Here is a 14301-nt window from a genome sequence, read left to right as displayed (position 1 = left end):
GTCTAGTCTATAGTCTAGTCTATAGTCTAGTCTATAGTCTAGTCTATAGTCTAGTCTATAGTCTAGTCTATAGTCTAGTCTATAGTCTAATCTATAGTCTAGCCTATAATCTAGTCTATAGTTTAGTCTATAGTCTAATCTGTAGTCTAGTCTATGTTCTAGTCTATAGTCTATGTTATGTCCTAATCTAAAGTCCAGGCTATAATCTAAATTAGGCTTGTTTATAGTTTAGTTTATATTCTGAGTTATAGACTAGTATATAGTCCGTACTATAGTCAAGTTCGGACCCCTTTTGGGGGCGCTTCTAGAAATATGTGAAGAATTCAGATCAATATTGTTTAAACATATTATTTTTTTGAATATATTTAATTAAATCTTAGCTATTATAGGGTTCTACTTAGTCGTAGCTAAAAATATTTTGTGAGTTATTTATTAACAGTATGATGGCTGCTTTTACTACATGGATATTTTAAACGTACTTGGGTGACACCAAGTACTGTCAATTAATCACTCAATTCATTCACTTATATTTAAAAAATTAAAAAAAAGTAAAATGCAAGAAATTAATGTTCGTTCAACGATTTAAGTCCATAGAAGATGAAGGAAGACAAGATGACAATATGAACCACAAACGCTGTTATATGCAGAAATGCCAACAACAAGATGGTATGCATGATGCATGCATATATGTTTGTACTTACATATGATGCGCATATATATCCATATACTTACAACAAACTTTGTACGTCAGACAATGTAATCGAGGCATACATGCATATATTTATAAGATTGTTGCATACAATACAATATTAACACCAATACATTTCATTTTCATCTTTTTTGTTTCTTCATCTTCTTCTTTGCCAACAATAACATCATCATGATCACCACAATAAATGTCATGATGATCGTCTTCCATTGCATCTGCTGCAATGTTTAAGAAACAATAAACAAGAACAACAACAACATACATATTTTAAATTTTTATTTATATGCAGATGTATGGATGAAGAGAGGAGATATTGTTTTTGTTTTTTGATATAAAGATACAAACACGAAACATCTTGCCACAGCCGTGAATAACTTTAGTATAACAGCATCATGATCATCATAACTAACACTAGAATATTTGTTGTTGCTATTGTTGTTTTACTTTAACCCATAAAGAATTATAGGTTTAATAAAAAGAGTACTTCAGAAAAATTTTAAAATCTCTTTAAGAGCTACTGGTCTATAATCTGGACTATTGCTTATTTGTCTGGACTATAATCTGAACTATAGTCAAATCTGTAAGCTGAATTATAGTCTAGTCTATACTTTATAGTCTAATAAAATATATAGTGTAATCTATAGTCTGGTCTATACTTTGTAGTCCAGAATTATCTATTCTCTTGTCTGAACTATAGTCTAGCCTATAAGCTGGATTATACTCTGTAGGCTAAACTATAGTCTAGTCTACAGTCTGGTCTATACTATATAGTCTGGACAAGTCTATTCTATAGTCTGAAATATGTTATATTCTATAGCCTGGGCTATATTTTATTCTATAGCCTGGACTATAGTCTATTCTATAACCTGGACTATAGTCAATTCTGCAGCGTAGACTGAACTATATTCTATTCTATAGGCTAGACTACAGTCTATTATGTAACCTGGACTATAGTGTGATCCATAGGCTGTACTATAGTCTAGTCTATAGTCTGGGTCATAGTCTAGTCTATAATCTGGACTATAGTATAGAAAGTAGTCTGGGCTATAGTCTAGTCTGTAGTCTGGACTATAGTCTAGTCTGTAGTCAGGACTATAGTCTAGTCTGTAGTCAGGACTATAGTCTAGTCTGTAGTCAGGACTATAGTCTAGTCTGTAGTCAGGACTATAGTCTAGTCTGTAGTCAGGACTATAGTCTAGACCATAGTCTGGGCCATAGTCTAGTCTATAGTCTAGACTATAGTTTAGCCTGTAGTCTGGACTATAGTCTAGTCTGTAGTGTAGACCATAGACCAGATTACAGACTAGTCTAGACGATAGTTTTGCCTTTAGTCTCGACTACAGTCTAACTGCTTCGAATATCTTTCACTATGGGTTAAATCATACATGTCTTTGTACCATCACATGGAATAATTAAAATGCATCACAAAAACAACAACATCAACTACAACATATTCAAAGTTTACAAGATAAATGACAAAAACAAAAAAAAAAAAGATGATAAATAAAAAACCAAAGCAAAAAACAAAACAAAATATCTTTAATGAATGACCCCTTTTTTCACATTGGAACGATACATTGTTGTAAATACAAAATATCATTTTCTTTTAACAATGCATATTTTAAAATCCTCTTACACTATACTCCCTCCTCTCTAGCGGGATTTTTTTTTTGTGGCATCGTCTTGAACTTGAGTTGCTGATGCAGATATATTGTGGCATGATGTGATGAACAGAGCGACACATCTATCATAAGTAAAGACAGTTGTTCGTTTGAATATATGAAAAGGCAAAGGGTTTGGATGAATGTTTTTAATATCTCTTTGTTTTTTAGTTATTAATTTTTACACTTAATTGAATGCCAAATTAATAAAGTTAACACTTTTTAAGTATTGTTAGTGAAATTGTATTTAATACTTCATAGTTTTGATCGATTTTTTTGTTGATTTCGGTTTTTAGAAATAAATGAGTGTTTCAAGATCAAGCTGTTAAAAAAGAATCTGTAATAGGTTCTAATAGAGTGTATACTCTAGTTTACTTTATAATCTTGAGTAGAGTCTATGCTAGGCCTACTTTAAATCCTGCAGTCTATAGTCTAGTCTTTAATTTAGTCCGTAGTCTGTAGTCTTTTCTATAGTGTACTCTATAGTCTATTCTGTAGTCAAGTCAATAGTCTAGTCTGTAGTCGACTCTGTAGTCTAATCCATAGTTTATTCTATAGTTTATTCTATAGTCAAGTCAGTAGTCTAGTCTATAGTGTAGTCTATAGTCGAGCCCATAGTTTAGTCTATAAACTTGACTAGTCTGTAGTCTAGTTAATAGTCTACTATATAGGCTAGTATATAGTCCAGTCTATAGGCTAGTCTACAGTCTAGTCTATAGGCTAGTTTAGTTTAGTCTACCGTCTAGTCTTGTCTAGTTTATTTTCTAGTCTATAGTCTAGTCAATAGTCTAGTATACGTCAAGTCTATAGTCTAGTTTATAGTCTATTCTATAGTCTATTTTATAGTCAAGTCCATAGTCTAGTCTATAGTCTAGTTTATATTCTATTCTATAGTCTATTTTATAGTCAAGTCCATAGTCTAGTCTATAGTCTAGCCTAGTCTATAGTCTAATATATAGTCTAGTATATAGTCTAGTCTATAGTTTAGTCTATAGTTTAGTCTATAGTCTAGTCTATAGTCTAGTCTATAGTCTAGTCTATAGTCTAGTCTATAGTCTAGCCTATAGTCTAGTCTATAGTCTAGTCTATAGTCTAGTTATAGTCTAGTCTATAGTCTAGCCTATAGTCTAGTCTATAGTCTAGTCTATAGTCTAGTCTATAGTCTAGTCTATAGTCTAGTCTATAGTCTAGTCTATAGTCTAGTCTATAGTCTAGTCTATAGTCTAGTCTATAGTCTAGTCTATAGTCTAGTCTATAGTCTAGTCTATATTCAAGTCTAGTCTATATTCAAGTCTATAGTATAGTTTATAGTCTATAGTCTAGTCTATAGTCTAGCTTATAGTCTAGTATATAGTCTAGTCTATATTCAAGTCTATAGTATAGTTGATAGTCTATAGTCTAGTCTATAGTCTAGCTTATAGTCTAGTCTATAGTGTAGTCTTTAGTTTAGTCCATAGTCTATTCTATAGTGTAGTCTATTTCCTAGTCTATAGTATATCATCTAGTCTATAGTCTAATCTATAGTCTATTCTATTGTCTAGTCTAGAGTCTGGTCTATATTTTAATCTATTATCTAGTCTATAGTATAGTCTAGAGACTAGTCTATAGTCTAGTCTATAGTCGATCTATAATTTAGTCTATAGTTCAGTTTATTTTATAGCCTTGTCTAAAGTCTAGTCTATAGTTTAGTCTATAATCTAATTTATAGTCTAGTTATACTTTGGTCTAATTTTTTTTATATTTGTGGTCTAATCTATTAAGCTATATAGTCTAGTCTACAGTCTAGTCTATAGTCGATCTAGTCTATAGCGTAGTTTAGTTTTGTATAGTCTAGTCTACAATCTTATCAACAGTCTATAGTCTAGTTCATAGTCTAGTCTATAGTCTGGTATTTTGTCTAGTCTTTACTCTACTCTTTAGTCGAATCTAGAGTTTAGTCTTAAGTTTAGTCTATAGTTTAGTCTATGGTGTAGTCTACAGTCTAATCAACGGTCTATAGTCTTATATATGGTACTAGCTATACCCAGTGTGCTTCGCTACCCTCATCGTAATGGAATAAAATAAATATCATTATTGTAAATGTATATATATATCTGCAATGTCAAAAATTCCCCTTTTAGAGAACTCTTTAAGTTTGATTGATTCTAGCCTCAATATTACAGAAAATTAGAAAAAACAGTTGAAGAACGAAAAAGTACCAGACAGTGCCTTTTTATACATTTTCATTAAATCAGAATGACGCATGTTTAATTTTCAACCAGAAACCAAAAAAATCGCATAAAGATTTTTATACAATCAGGAAGCTACATGTCCAATTTAATATTTTTAGGTTCAATATTATAGAAAATTCGAAAAGTATTAGTAAAAGAACAAAAAAGTACCAGAGTATGCTTTTTCAATTTTCGTTCAATTGGGATACTGCGTGTTTAATTTTATGTTTATATATTCAATATTTTAGAAAGCTCTAAAAGTACCAGTACCAGTGAAGTACGAAAAAGTACCAAAGGACCTATTTTATTTAATTTCATGTTCCTAAGTTCAATATTATAGAAAATTCAAAAAGTACCAGAAAATATTCCAGTTTAAATTTTCATTTACTCAAGTCCCTGATTGCTTTTAAAGATTCTAATTAACTCCGTGCTCCACATGCTTAATTTCATGTTTCTAGGATCAATATTATAAAAACACAAAAAGTACCTTTTGAAGAACGAAAAAGTACCCTTTATAGTTTCTCACTTAATCCAGGCTCTAAACGCTTAATTTCATGTTTCTAGGTTCAATATTATAGAAAATTCAAAATGTACCTTTTAAAGAACGGAAAAGTACCAAAAAGTCCCCTTATATAGGTCCTCACTTAATCCGGGCTCTACATGCTCAATTTCACGTTTCTAGGTTAAATACTATACAAAAATCCAAAAAGTATCTTTTGAAGAACGAAAAGGTTTCAAAAAGTCCCCTTTTATATGTTCTCACTTAATCCATACTCTACATACTTAATTTCATGTTTCTAGGTTCAATATTATAAAAAATTCAAAAAGTACCTTTTGATGAACGAAAAGTCCTCTTTTATAGATTCTCATTTACTCCAGGCTCTACATGGTTAATTTCATGTTTCTAGGTTAAATTTTATAGAAAACTCAAAAAGTACCTTTTGTAGAACGAAACAGTACCAAAAAGTCTCCTTTTATAGATTCTCATTTACTCCGGGCTCTACATGCTTAATTTCATGTTTCTAGGTTCAATATTATACAAAAATCCAAAAAGTAACTTTTGAAGAACGAAAAAGTACCAAAAGTCCCCTTTTATAGGTTCTCACTTAATCCATCCTCTACATACTTAATTTCATGTTTCTAGGTTCAATATTATAGGAAATTAAAAAAGTACCTTTTGAAGAACGAAAAAGTACCAAAAAGTCCCCTTTTATAGATTCTCATTTACTCCGGGCTCTACATACTTAATTTCATGTTTCTAGGTTCAATATTATAGCAAATACAAAAAGTACCTTTTGAAGAACGAAAAAGTACCAAAAAGTCCCCTTTTATAGATTCTCATTTACTCCGGGCTCTACATGCTTAATTTCATGTTTCTAGGTTAAATTTTATAGAAAACTCAAAAAGTACCTTTTGTAGAACGAAACAGTACCAAAAAGTCTCATTTTATAGATTCTCATTTACTACGGGCTCTACATGCTTAATTTCATGTTTCTAGGTTCAATATTATATAAAAATCCAAAAAGTACCATTTGAAGAACGAAAAAGTACCAAAAGTCCCCTTTTATAGGTTCTCACTTAATCCATCCTCTACATACTTAATTTCATGTTTCTAGGTTCAATATTATAGGAAATTCAAAAAGTACCTTTTGAAGAACGAAAAAATACCAAAAAGTCCCCTTTTATAGATTCTCATAAAAAGTACCGTTTGTGGAACGAAACAGTACCAAAAAGTCTCCTTTTATATATTCTCATTTACTCCGGGCTCTACATGCTTAATTTCATATTTCTAGGTTCAATATTATACAAAAATCCAAAAAGTACCTTTTGAAGAACGAAAAAGTACCAAAAGTCCCCTTTTATAGGTTCTCACTTAATCCATCCTCTACATACTTAATTTCATGTTTCTAGGTTCAATATTGTAGGAAATTCAAAAAGTACCTTTTGAAGAACGAAAAAGTACCAAAAAGTCCCCTTTATAGATTCTCATTTACTCCGGGGTCTACATGCTTAATTTCATTTTTCTAGGTTAAATTTTATAGAAAACTCAAAAAGTACCTTTTGTAGAACGAAAAAGTACCAAAAAGTCCGCTTTTACAGATTCTCATTTTCTACGTGCTCTACATGCTTAATTTCATGTTTCTAGGATCAATATTATAAAAAACACAAAAAGTACCTTTTGAGGACCGAAAAAATACCAAAAAGTGCCCTTTTATAGTTTCTCACTTAATCTAGGCTCTAAACGCTTAATTTCATGTTTCTAGGTTCAATATTATAGAAAATTCAAAATGTACCTTTTAAAGAATGGAAAAGTACCAAAAAGTCCCCTTTTATAGCTCCTCACTTAATCCGGGCTCTACATGCTTAATTTCACGTTTCTAGGTTCAATATTATACAAAAATCCAAAAAGTACCTATTGAAGAAAGAAAAGGTTTCAAAAAGTCCCCTTTTATATGTTCGCACTTAATCCAGGCTCTACATACTTAATTTCATGTTTCTAGGTTCAATATTATAAAAAATTCAAAAAGTACCTTTTGATGAACGAAAAGTCCCCTTTTATAGATTCTCATTTACTCCGGGCTCTACATGCTTAGTTTCATGTTTCTAGGTTAAATTTTATAGAAAACTCAAAAAGTATCTTCTGTAGAACGAAACAGTACCAAAAAGTCTCCTTTTATAGATTCTCATTTACTCTGGGCTCTACATGCTTAATTTCATGTTTCTAGGTTCAATATTATACAAAAATCCAAAAAAGTACCTTTTGAAGAACGAAAAAGTACCAAAAGTCCCTTTTATAGGTTCTCACTTAATCCATCCTCTACATACTTAATTTCATGTTTCTTGGTTCAATATTATAGGAAATTCAAAAAGTACCTTTTGAAGAACGAAAAAGTACCAAAAAGTCCCCTCTTATAGATTCTCATTTACTCCGGGCTCTACATACTTAATTTCATGTTTCTAGGTTCAATATTATAGGAAATTCAAAAAGTACCTTTTGAAGAACGAAAAAGTACCAAAAAGTCCCCTTTTATAGATTCTCATTTACTCCGGGCTCTACATGCTTAATTTCATGTTTCTAGGTTCAATATTATACAAAAATCCAAAAAGTACCATTTGAAGAACGAAAAAGTACCAAAAGTCCCTTTTATAGGTTCTCACTTAATCCATCCTCTACATACTTAATTTCATGTTTCTGGGTTCAATATTATAGGAAATTCAAAAAGTACCTTTTGAAGAACGAAAAAGTACCAAAAAGTCCCCTTTTATAGATTCTCATGAAAAGTACCTTTTGTAGAACGAAACAGTACCAAAAATTCTTCTTTTATATATTCTCATTTACTCCGGGCTCTACATGCTTAATTTCATGTTTCTAGGTTCAATATTATACAAAAATCCAAAAAGTACCTTTTGAAGAACGAAAATGTACCAAAAAGTCCCCTTTTATAGATTCTCATTTACTCCGGGCTCTACATGCTTAATTTCATTAACGAAATAAAAATTCTATTCCAAAATGTTGCAACATCGTAGTTGGAACCCGTTATTACGTATTTATATGTATAAGTTAATAAACCAAAATCAATGTTTTATGAAAAAAGTACCAAAAATAGGTACAATTTTCACCCCTTAAACATCCGAATAACCAAAAAGTACTAAATTTATATTTTTATTTTTTCGTCAAGTTATGAAGGAGTCAAAAATATTGTTTGAATGTTCACTGGTTTAAAAGATACATGGGGTGCAAAAAAAGTACCAAAATACAGTTTTTACCCGTTTATTCCCTAAAGGGGCCGAAATTGAAAAAAGTACCAGACACCTGTCCGCTTATTTTTTAAATGAACGACGATAAGCTTTAAACTATTTTTGTATCTTTTCTAGTTTAGGAGATATGAGGTTACCGATTTTACCCGTTTTTACCCTTTTTTACCCCCTAAACATTCGAATTTCCAAAAATCCCGTCTTAGTGGATCTATTTGGTGGGAGACCAACCCCCTGTCCAAATTTCAGCTCTTTAGCTTTAACCGTTTAGGCTGTGCGATGATGAATCAGTCAATCAGTCAGTCAGTCAGTCAGTCAGTCAGTAACGTTAGAATTTTATATATATAGATAATATATAATCTAGTCTATAGTCTAGTTATATTTCGATCTAATTTTTTGATATAGTTAATATTCAACTCTATAGTCTGGTTTATATTCTAGTCGATAGTCTATAACATAACTTATGGGCTAGTCAGTATTAGAGTCTAGTCTATAGTCAATGTTTTAGTCTAAGTACTCTCTTTTCTACTTCTTTTTACATTTTGGTCAAAATTTTTAATATTAGGTTTTTGCATAATAAATGTATTTATTTCTGATGTCATCAGTCTTTAAAACTATTCAAAATTTTTTTTGATCTTTTTTTTCCTATTATATAGACTAACAGTCTTATGCAAAAAAAAACCTTATTATGACCTTAAAGTGTACATTAGTTAACAACGACTTTTAGCTTAATAATCCATTATTAAAAAAGTATATGCAAAAACAGTATTTTAACTAAAATACATTTTAATGTTTTTTTATATTTAATGCTGGCAACACCATTATTTTATTCTGTCAATATTTTCATAATGTTGTATATGAACGATTATTAGTTCATTTGGTATTCGTGTCTAATATTATTTTTTTATGCTTTTATATAAAATAATTGTATTTAATAACATAAAAATGGGGTTGTATTTGTTTATTTAATAAAAACAACGTATAAATCAAATAAAACAACTAATGTAATAGCAAAATTATATTTTGATTAAAGAAAGTAATCGAGTAACGTTTTCTTTAAATTTGCATTGATATTTTACACATCACTAAACTATTTTATAAACAAAATTTATGTTTTTGGCAAAAAGAAAAGAAAAAATATGGAGACAATTAAATTGAGTGTATTCATATTGTTTTTTATTTATTTATTTTTTTTATAATTTATTTAAAAAATTAACACAACAATATTTTTCACAAAACGTCAACAGTTATAAATTGTAATACAATAATGACATTTGACTTTAATATAGGTTTAAAGTACGGTTGAACCATTATTAACTTTCGTATATTTAACAATGGTTTACTACAGGTATTTTAAGCTAATTATCGTTTTTGGATATACTTTTATCGAATTTAGCTTAACAACGGTTAGTAAGCATGTTGTAAGTTTTTTTGCATAAGACTGTAAGACGCGTGACTTTATTTATATTAAGTAATTGGCATTTTTTAATCCCCCCCAGCATTAAAACAAACCACAAATGATAATAATAAATATTAAGGGGTATTAAATATTTAAAAATGAGACCAATACAGAAATATAATTATTTTTCACACTTACAAAATATCAAAACAAAACGTTAGAGGTCGCAGCTGTTGTAAAATAAATTCAAAATTTTAAATGCAACTTTTGATAGAATTTCTTCTTCGTTGCCGCTTTTGGTGTTAATGGTTTTGTTTATTCTGTTATAAAAACTATATTTATTTTTGAATATCTATAAGATATTTTTTGATGTTTTCATTTGACATCAGACATGCGTTATAAATACAATTTATTTATGGTTATAAATTTTCAAATGAAATAAAATATTTTGTTGTTTTAGAGAAGACAACAACATTTTTGTGGTAAAATCTTGAAACCCAAAGATTTTTGTAAAAAAATATTTTGTTTTTAGAAAAGTGTTTTGTTAATTAGACTTTTTGCAATTTTCTCTTCTTCCATTTAATCGAATTCCTGTTGTGTTTGTTCGTCGGTTGCGTTCAAATATTTGTCTAGAGTAGTTGTTGCTGCTGCTTGTAATTGTCATGCCACATTTGCCACAAATTAGTGACATCCTTAGAAACTAAAACACCTTAGTTTTATCGCAGTGTATCTTCGCTATCTAGCCACTCGTAGCAGCATCGTCATTCATATATTTATTTTACAATTTGTTAAAATTGTCTGCAAAATATGTGAAATATGTTTTTTTTTGCTAAATAGATTTCTTATTATAAGTGTACCTACTGCCAACCTATACTGAGGGGAAGACAAACCAATCCATTCATATGACTTGGCATATTTTTTGTTTATTTAGTTTTTTTTACATTCATCTTCTTTATGTTGCACATACATATATTGTTTGTTCTTTCATTGTTTGCTGTTGCATATTGCATGCATCATGCTGCCAGCTTCTTCACTAGACTCCAACATACATATTTGTGCTACTTTACGGTAGCTCTTGATTTAAGTGAATGGGTACTTCAGTGGGTAAAATATAGTGGGGAATATAAAACAAAAAAAGTTAATGGCAAATATGTCCACTCTAGCGATTTCAAGTGAAATAAATGATCTTGAAATATTTGTGAATTGCGAAAAACGTAATAACAAAACTTTTAGATTATTTATTGAAATATTGATCGAAGTGAATAAGTGAATTTGTAATATTATAACACTATTTAGGAAAGTCTCTCTCACTTTAAAGCAAGGCAGTTAGAGCTGGATGTCAACGTCAACTGGATCTTCTTATACGAAAGTAATTATCTGTTCTTAAATGTTAGTTGCCGATGTTGAGCTGATTGATAGTTTTATTCGCTTACTATCAGATATTAGCAACTCTCTGGCTTTTTATGATACAACTCTTTGATCATTAAAAATGTGACCTTGTGATCGATGTGACCTTTTTAAATACGAATGAGTGAATTGGTGATCGTAAGCATATGTCTATATCATACTCATTACATAAATAGTTCCATAACAGGTCTTTTTTTCGATAAGCCTCCGAGCCCGATTGACAATTCTCAATTCAACCTCATTGCTATCGTGATGGTCGAGGTAGTTGGAGTCATTCTAAACAAGTATGTCCCAACTTATCCGACTTTCGGTCTAATCAGAGAACATAAACCACCTGGTATCACGGACAGCTGTAGTCTGCAGAGTATTGATTCTTACATTATCTTGTGGCGATTATTGGAAATATCCCTTCTTGTTGCACGTATGGGCTTTGGTTAAACCAAAATCGTTGACTTCGGTCTGACCAGAGAACATAATGCAACTGATACCCCGTGAATTTCTATCCCTCAAAATATTGTCCCTTCTGGTTGAGCTTTTTGGTTGTTGTTCAATCAAAGTTGTGGAAAGAGAATGTGAAGAATCGTTTCGGAATAAGTTCCTTGCTATTGACCAGACAACAGAATGTGTAAGAGAAGTGTCTTGACTAAATTGTGTAAAAATTCAGAAATATAATGTAGAATGAGTCAGAGGTTTGCTGTTCTTTCCATATCCGTACTCAGAAGTGAATGTGTCGAATGTTTTTCCATGCGATTTCGTATCTGGGAATTTGTATTCATACCTCTGTTCACAGCCGACCTAATCTCCAGTATTTAAGCATCGATGTTTTGCTTTATTAAAATAGGTTGTACTTGGCTCTAGCAAATACGTCTCATGGTGCTGTTATGGAAACAACAAGGGCTATCCCATAGTTAGTTGGTTAGTTAGTTAGTTAGTTAGTTAGTTAGTTAGTTAGTTAGTTAGTTAGTTAGTTAGTTAGTTAGTTAGTTAGTAAGTTAGTTAGTTAGTTAGTTAGTTACTTAGTTAGTTAGTTTGTTAGTTAGTTAGTTAGTTAGTTAGTTAGTTAGTTAGTTAGTTAGTCAAATCTATCGGACATGATGTGCGCTCCTTTATCAGTGCAGTGGGAATCGAACCCTCCTGTCCAACAGAATAGAACACTATCCTACCGAAGACTACTCCATCACTGTTGTTTTATGTATGTTGCCTTCAGATAGGGTCTGAATATATATAATTGTCAGAAATTAGATTTACTTCATAATTGAACAAATTTGTTGTATATAGTCCAGTGTCTGTCAAAGTTGAGTGAATTATATCCAATTCTGGATATTGATTATGGTTTGATCATGCGTTTTGTGGTTGGCTATCTAAATTATATATCCAGTGTTCCGGTTTTATTGTCTGTCATCTTTTATTTCCGATATATCCTGGACTTCTCTTTCAGTTTCCCTTATGAAAACAAAAACGCCGGCAATTTTGTATAAACATAATCTGTGACATAAAATCCAACTGATTACTCATATCTATGACATCTATGGGAAGTGTATAACCTAACAATTTCCGAAATCTGTAATTTTTCTAAGAATGGATTCTTTTAACTTGAATTATAAGCATAGTTAAGCATACCGTCTGCATTAGTTTTAGGTAGTAAGTAATTATTATAAAATGAACAAGAAACAACATTTTCGTATTATTGTAAGTACTTATTTAAGTGCATATTTATAAGCGAACATGTTAAGAACATGTCTCCAATCATATTTACGTGTTAAAGTTATGCTTTACAATGTCAATGTATAAGTAGTAAAGAGTTAATGTTTTAACTTATTACTTTTCAGTGTAAGTTTCATATGGAAAAAAATTTCACCCTAAAACCTAGTTCATCGTAAATATAATATAATTACAAAAGTAAAACTAATTGAACTATTCTAACAATTCGTTGCTTAAAACTATTTAATATGCTCGAATCGTTAAATAAAGACCAAAACCTAAAGACGATCACACAATAAGGTGTTTAAATCCACATTTAAGGGAGCTAAACATTCAATTTAAAACGCCTACATATTAAAAAATAGGTCATTTCAAATAAAGTTTATTTTAAGTGTGATTTTAATGATAAGCAAATTAATTAATAAAACTAAAATTGACAATTTTGTTTTAATGTTGCCGAAAATTAGCAAAAATAATGCCCATACCCGTTGCCCTTTTTTAAAATTTATGTTATAATCTTTTTGCGGCTCCATTTTCGATTTGAATAATTAAAATAATTGTTATTTTTTTAAATTAATAAATCCATAAATTATGGTTAAAAATTAATGACGTTTTGAACTGCTTTTTAATGCTATACAAATTTACCAAAAAAAGAAAAATAATAATAAACAATAATTTTTATAACTAAATATATTATTAAATGTTCTTTAATCATAAAAAATTTTATTCATAAATAATCGTTAAAACGCTCTCACATACATAATTTTTTATGTCTCCAAATTAAAAACAAAAAAATCTATTCCCTAAAAAATAATATAAAATTAATATTTTTATACATTTAACCATAATAAAAATTAAACACAACAAAAACAAAAATTCAATAAAATTCTTTCATGAAGTCAATAGAAAATTTTTTATGACTTAAGTATGGTTGGTTTGGTTAATGGTGATCGTGTCATTACTACTTCTTGACGGCTCCCAAATGCTGCCCGGCTCCTCTACTGTGAATAATGAAAATATTTATACTCTTGAGAAACATTAAAATGAACAAAAGCTAAACAAAAAAACTAAAATAAAAATTACAATTGAAATGACGTTTTTATTTTATTAATATTTTATTTGAATGCTTGAGCATTGTTCCTGATTTGTAAGAACAGTTTTCTTTTTTTTTTGTCGTTCAGTGTGTTGTTAAGCATTTCTGGAATCTGTGCGTTGAATCATTAGTTGTCGTTGTTATTGATTTTAATGATCTTGACTTGAGAAGTTAATGTAAATTTATGTGTAAATTTTAACAGAGTTGCCTTTAGGTTTTCAGATTTTTACTAGTGAAAAATCCACAATCCTAGAAACTAAATTATAGACTATAGACTAGACTATAGACTAGACTATAGACTAGACTATAGACTAGACTATAGACTAGACTATAGACTAGACTATAGACTAGACTATAGACTAGAC

General features: G+C 30.0%; 1 protein-coding gene across 9 annotated transcripts in view; it reads left to right on the top strand.

Annotated features, from left to right (window-relative positions):
- LOC111687629 overlaps positions 1 to 14301 on the top strand; it is a 38350-nt gene that overhangs the window by 21932 nt on the left and 2117 nt on the right. The gene's annotated exons all lie outside the window — the stretch shown is intronic.

Source organism: Lucilia cuprina, chromosome 6, assembly GCF_022045245.1.
Source record: "Lucilia cuprina isolate Lc7/37 chromosome 6, ASM2204524v1, whole genome shotgun sequence".
In the NCBI taxonomy this organism is placed as follows: domain Eukaryota; kingdom Metazoa; phylum Arthropoda; class Insecta; order Diptera; family Calliphoridae; genus Lucilia; species Lucilia cuprina.
Note: the sequence above shows the minus strand (reverse complement) of the source record. Positions and strands in the feature narration are given on the sequence as shown.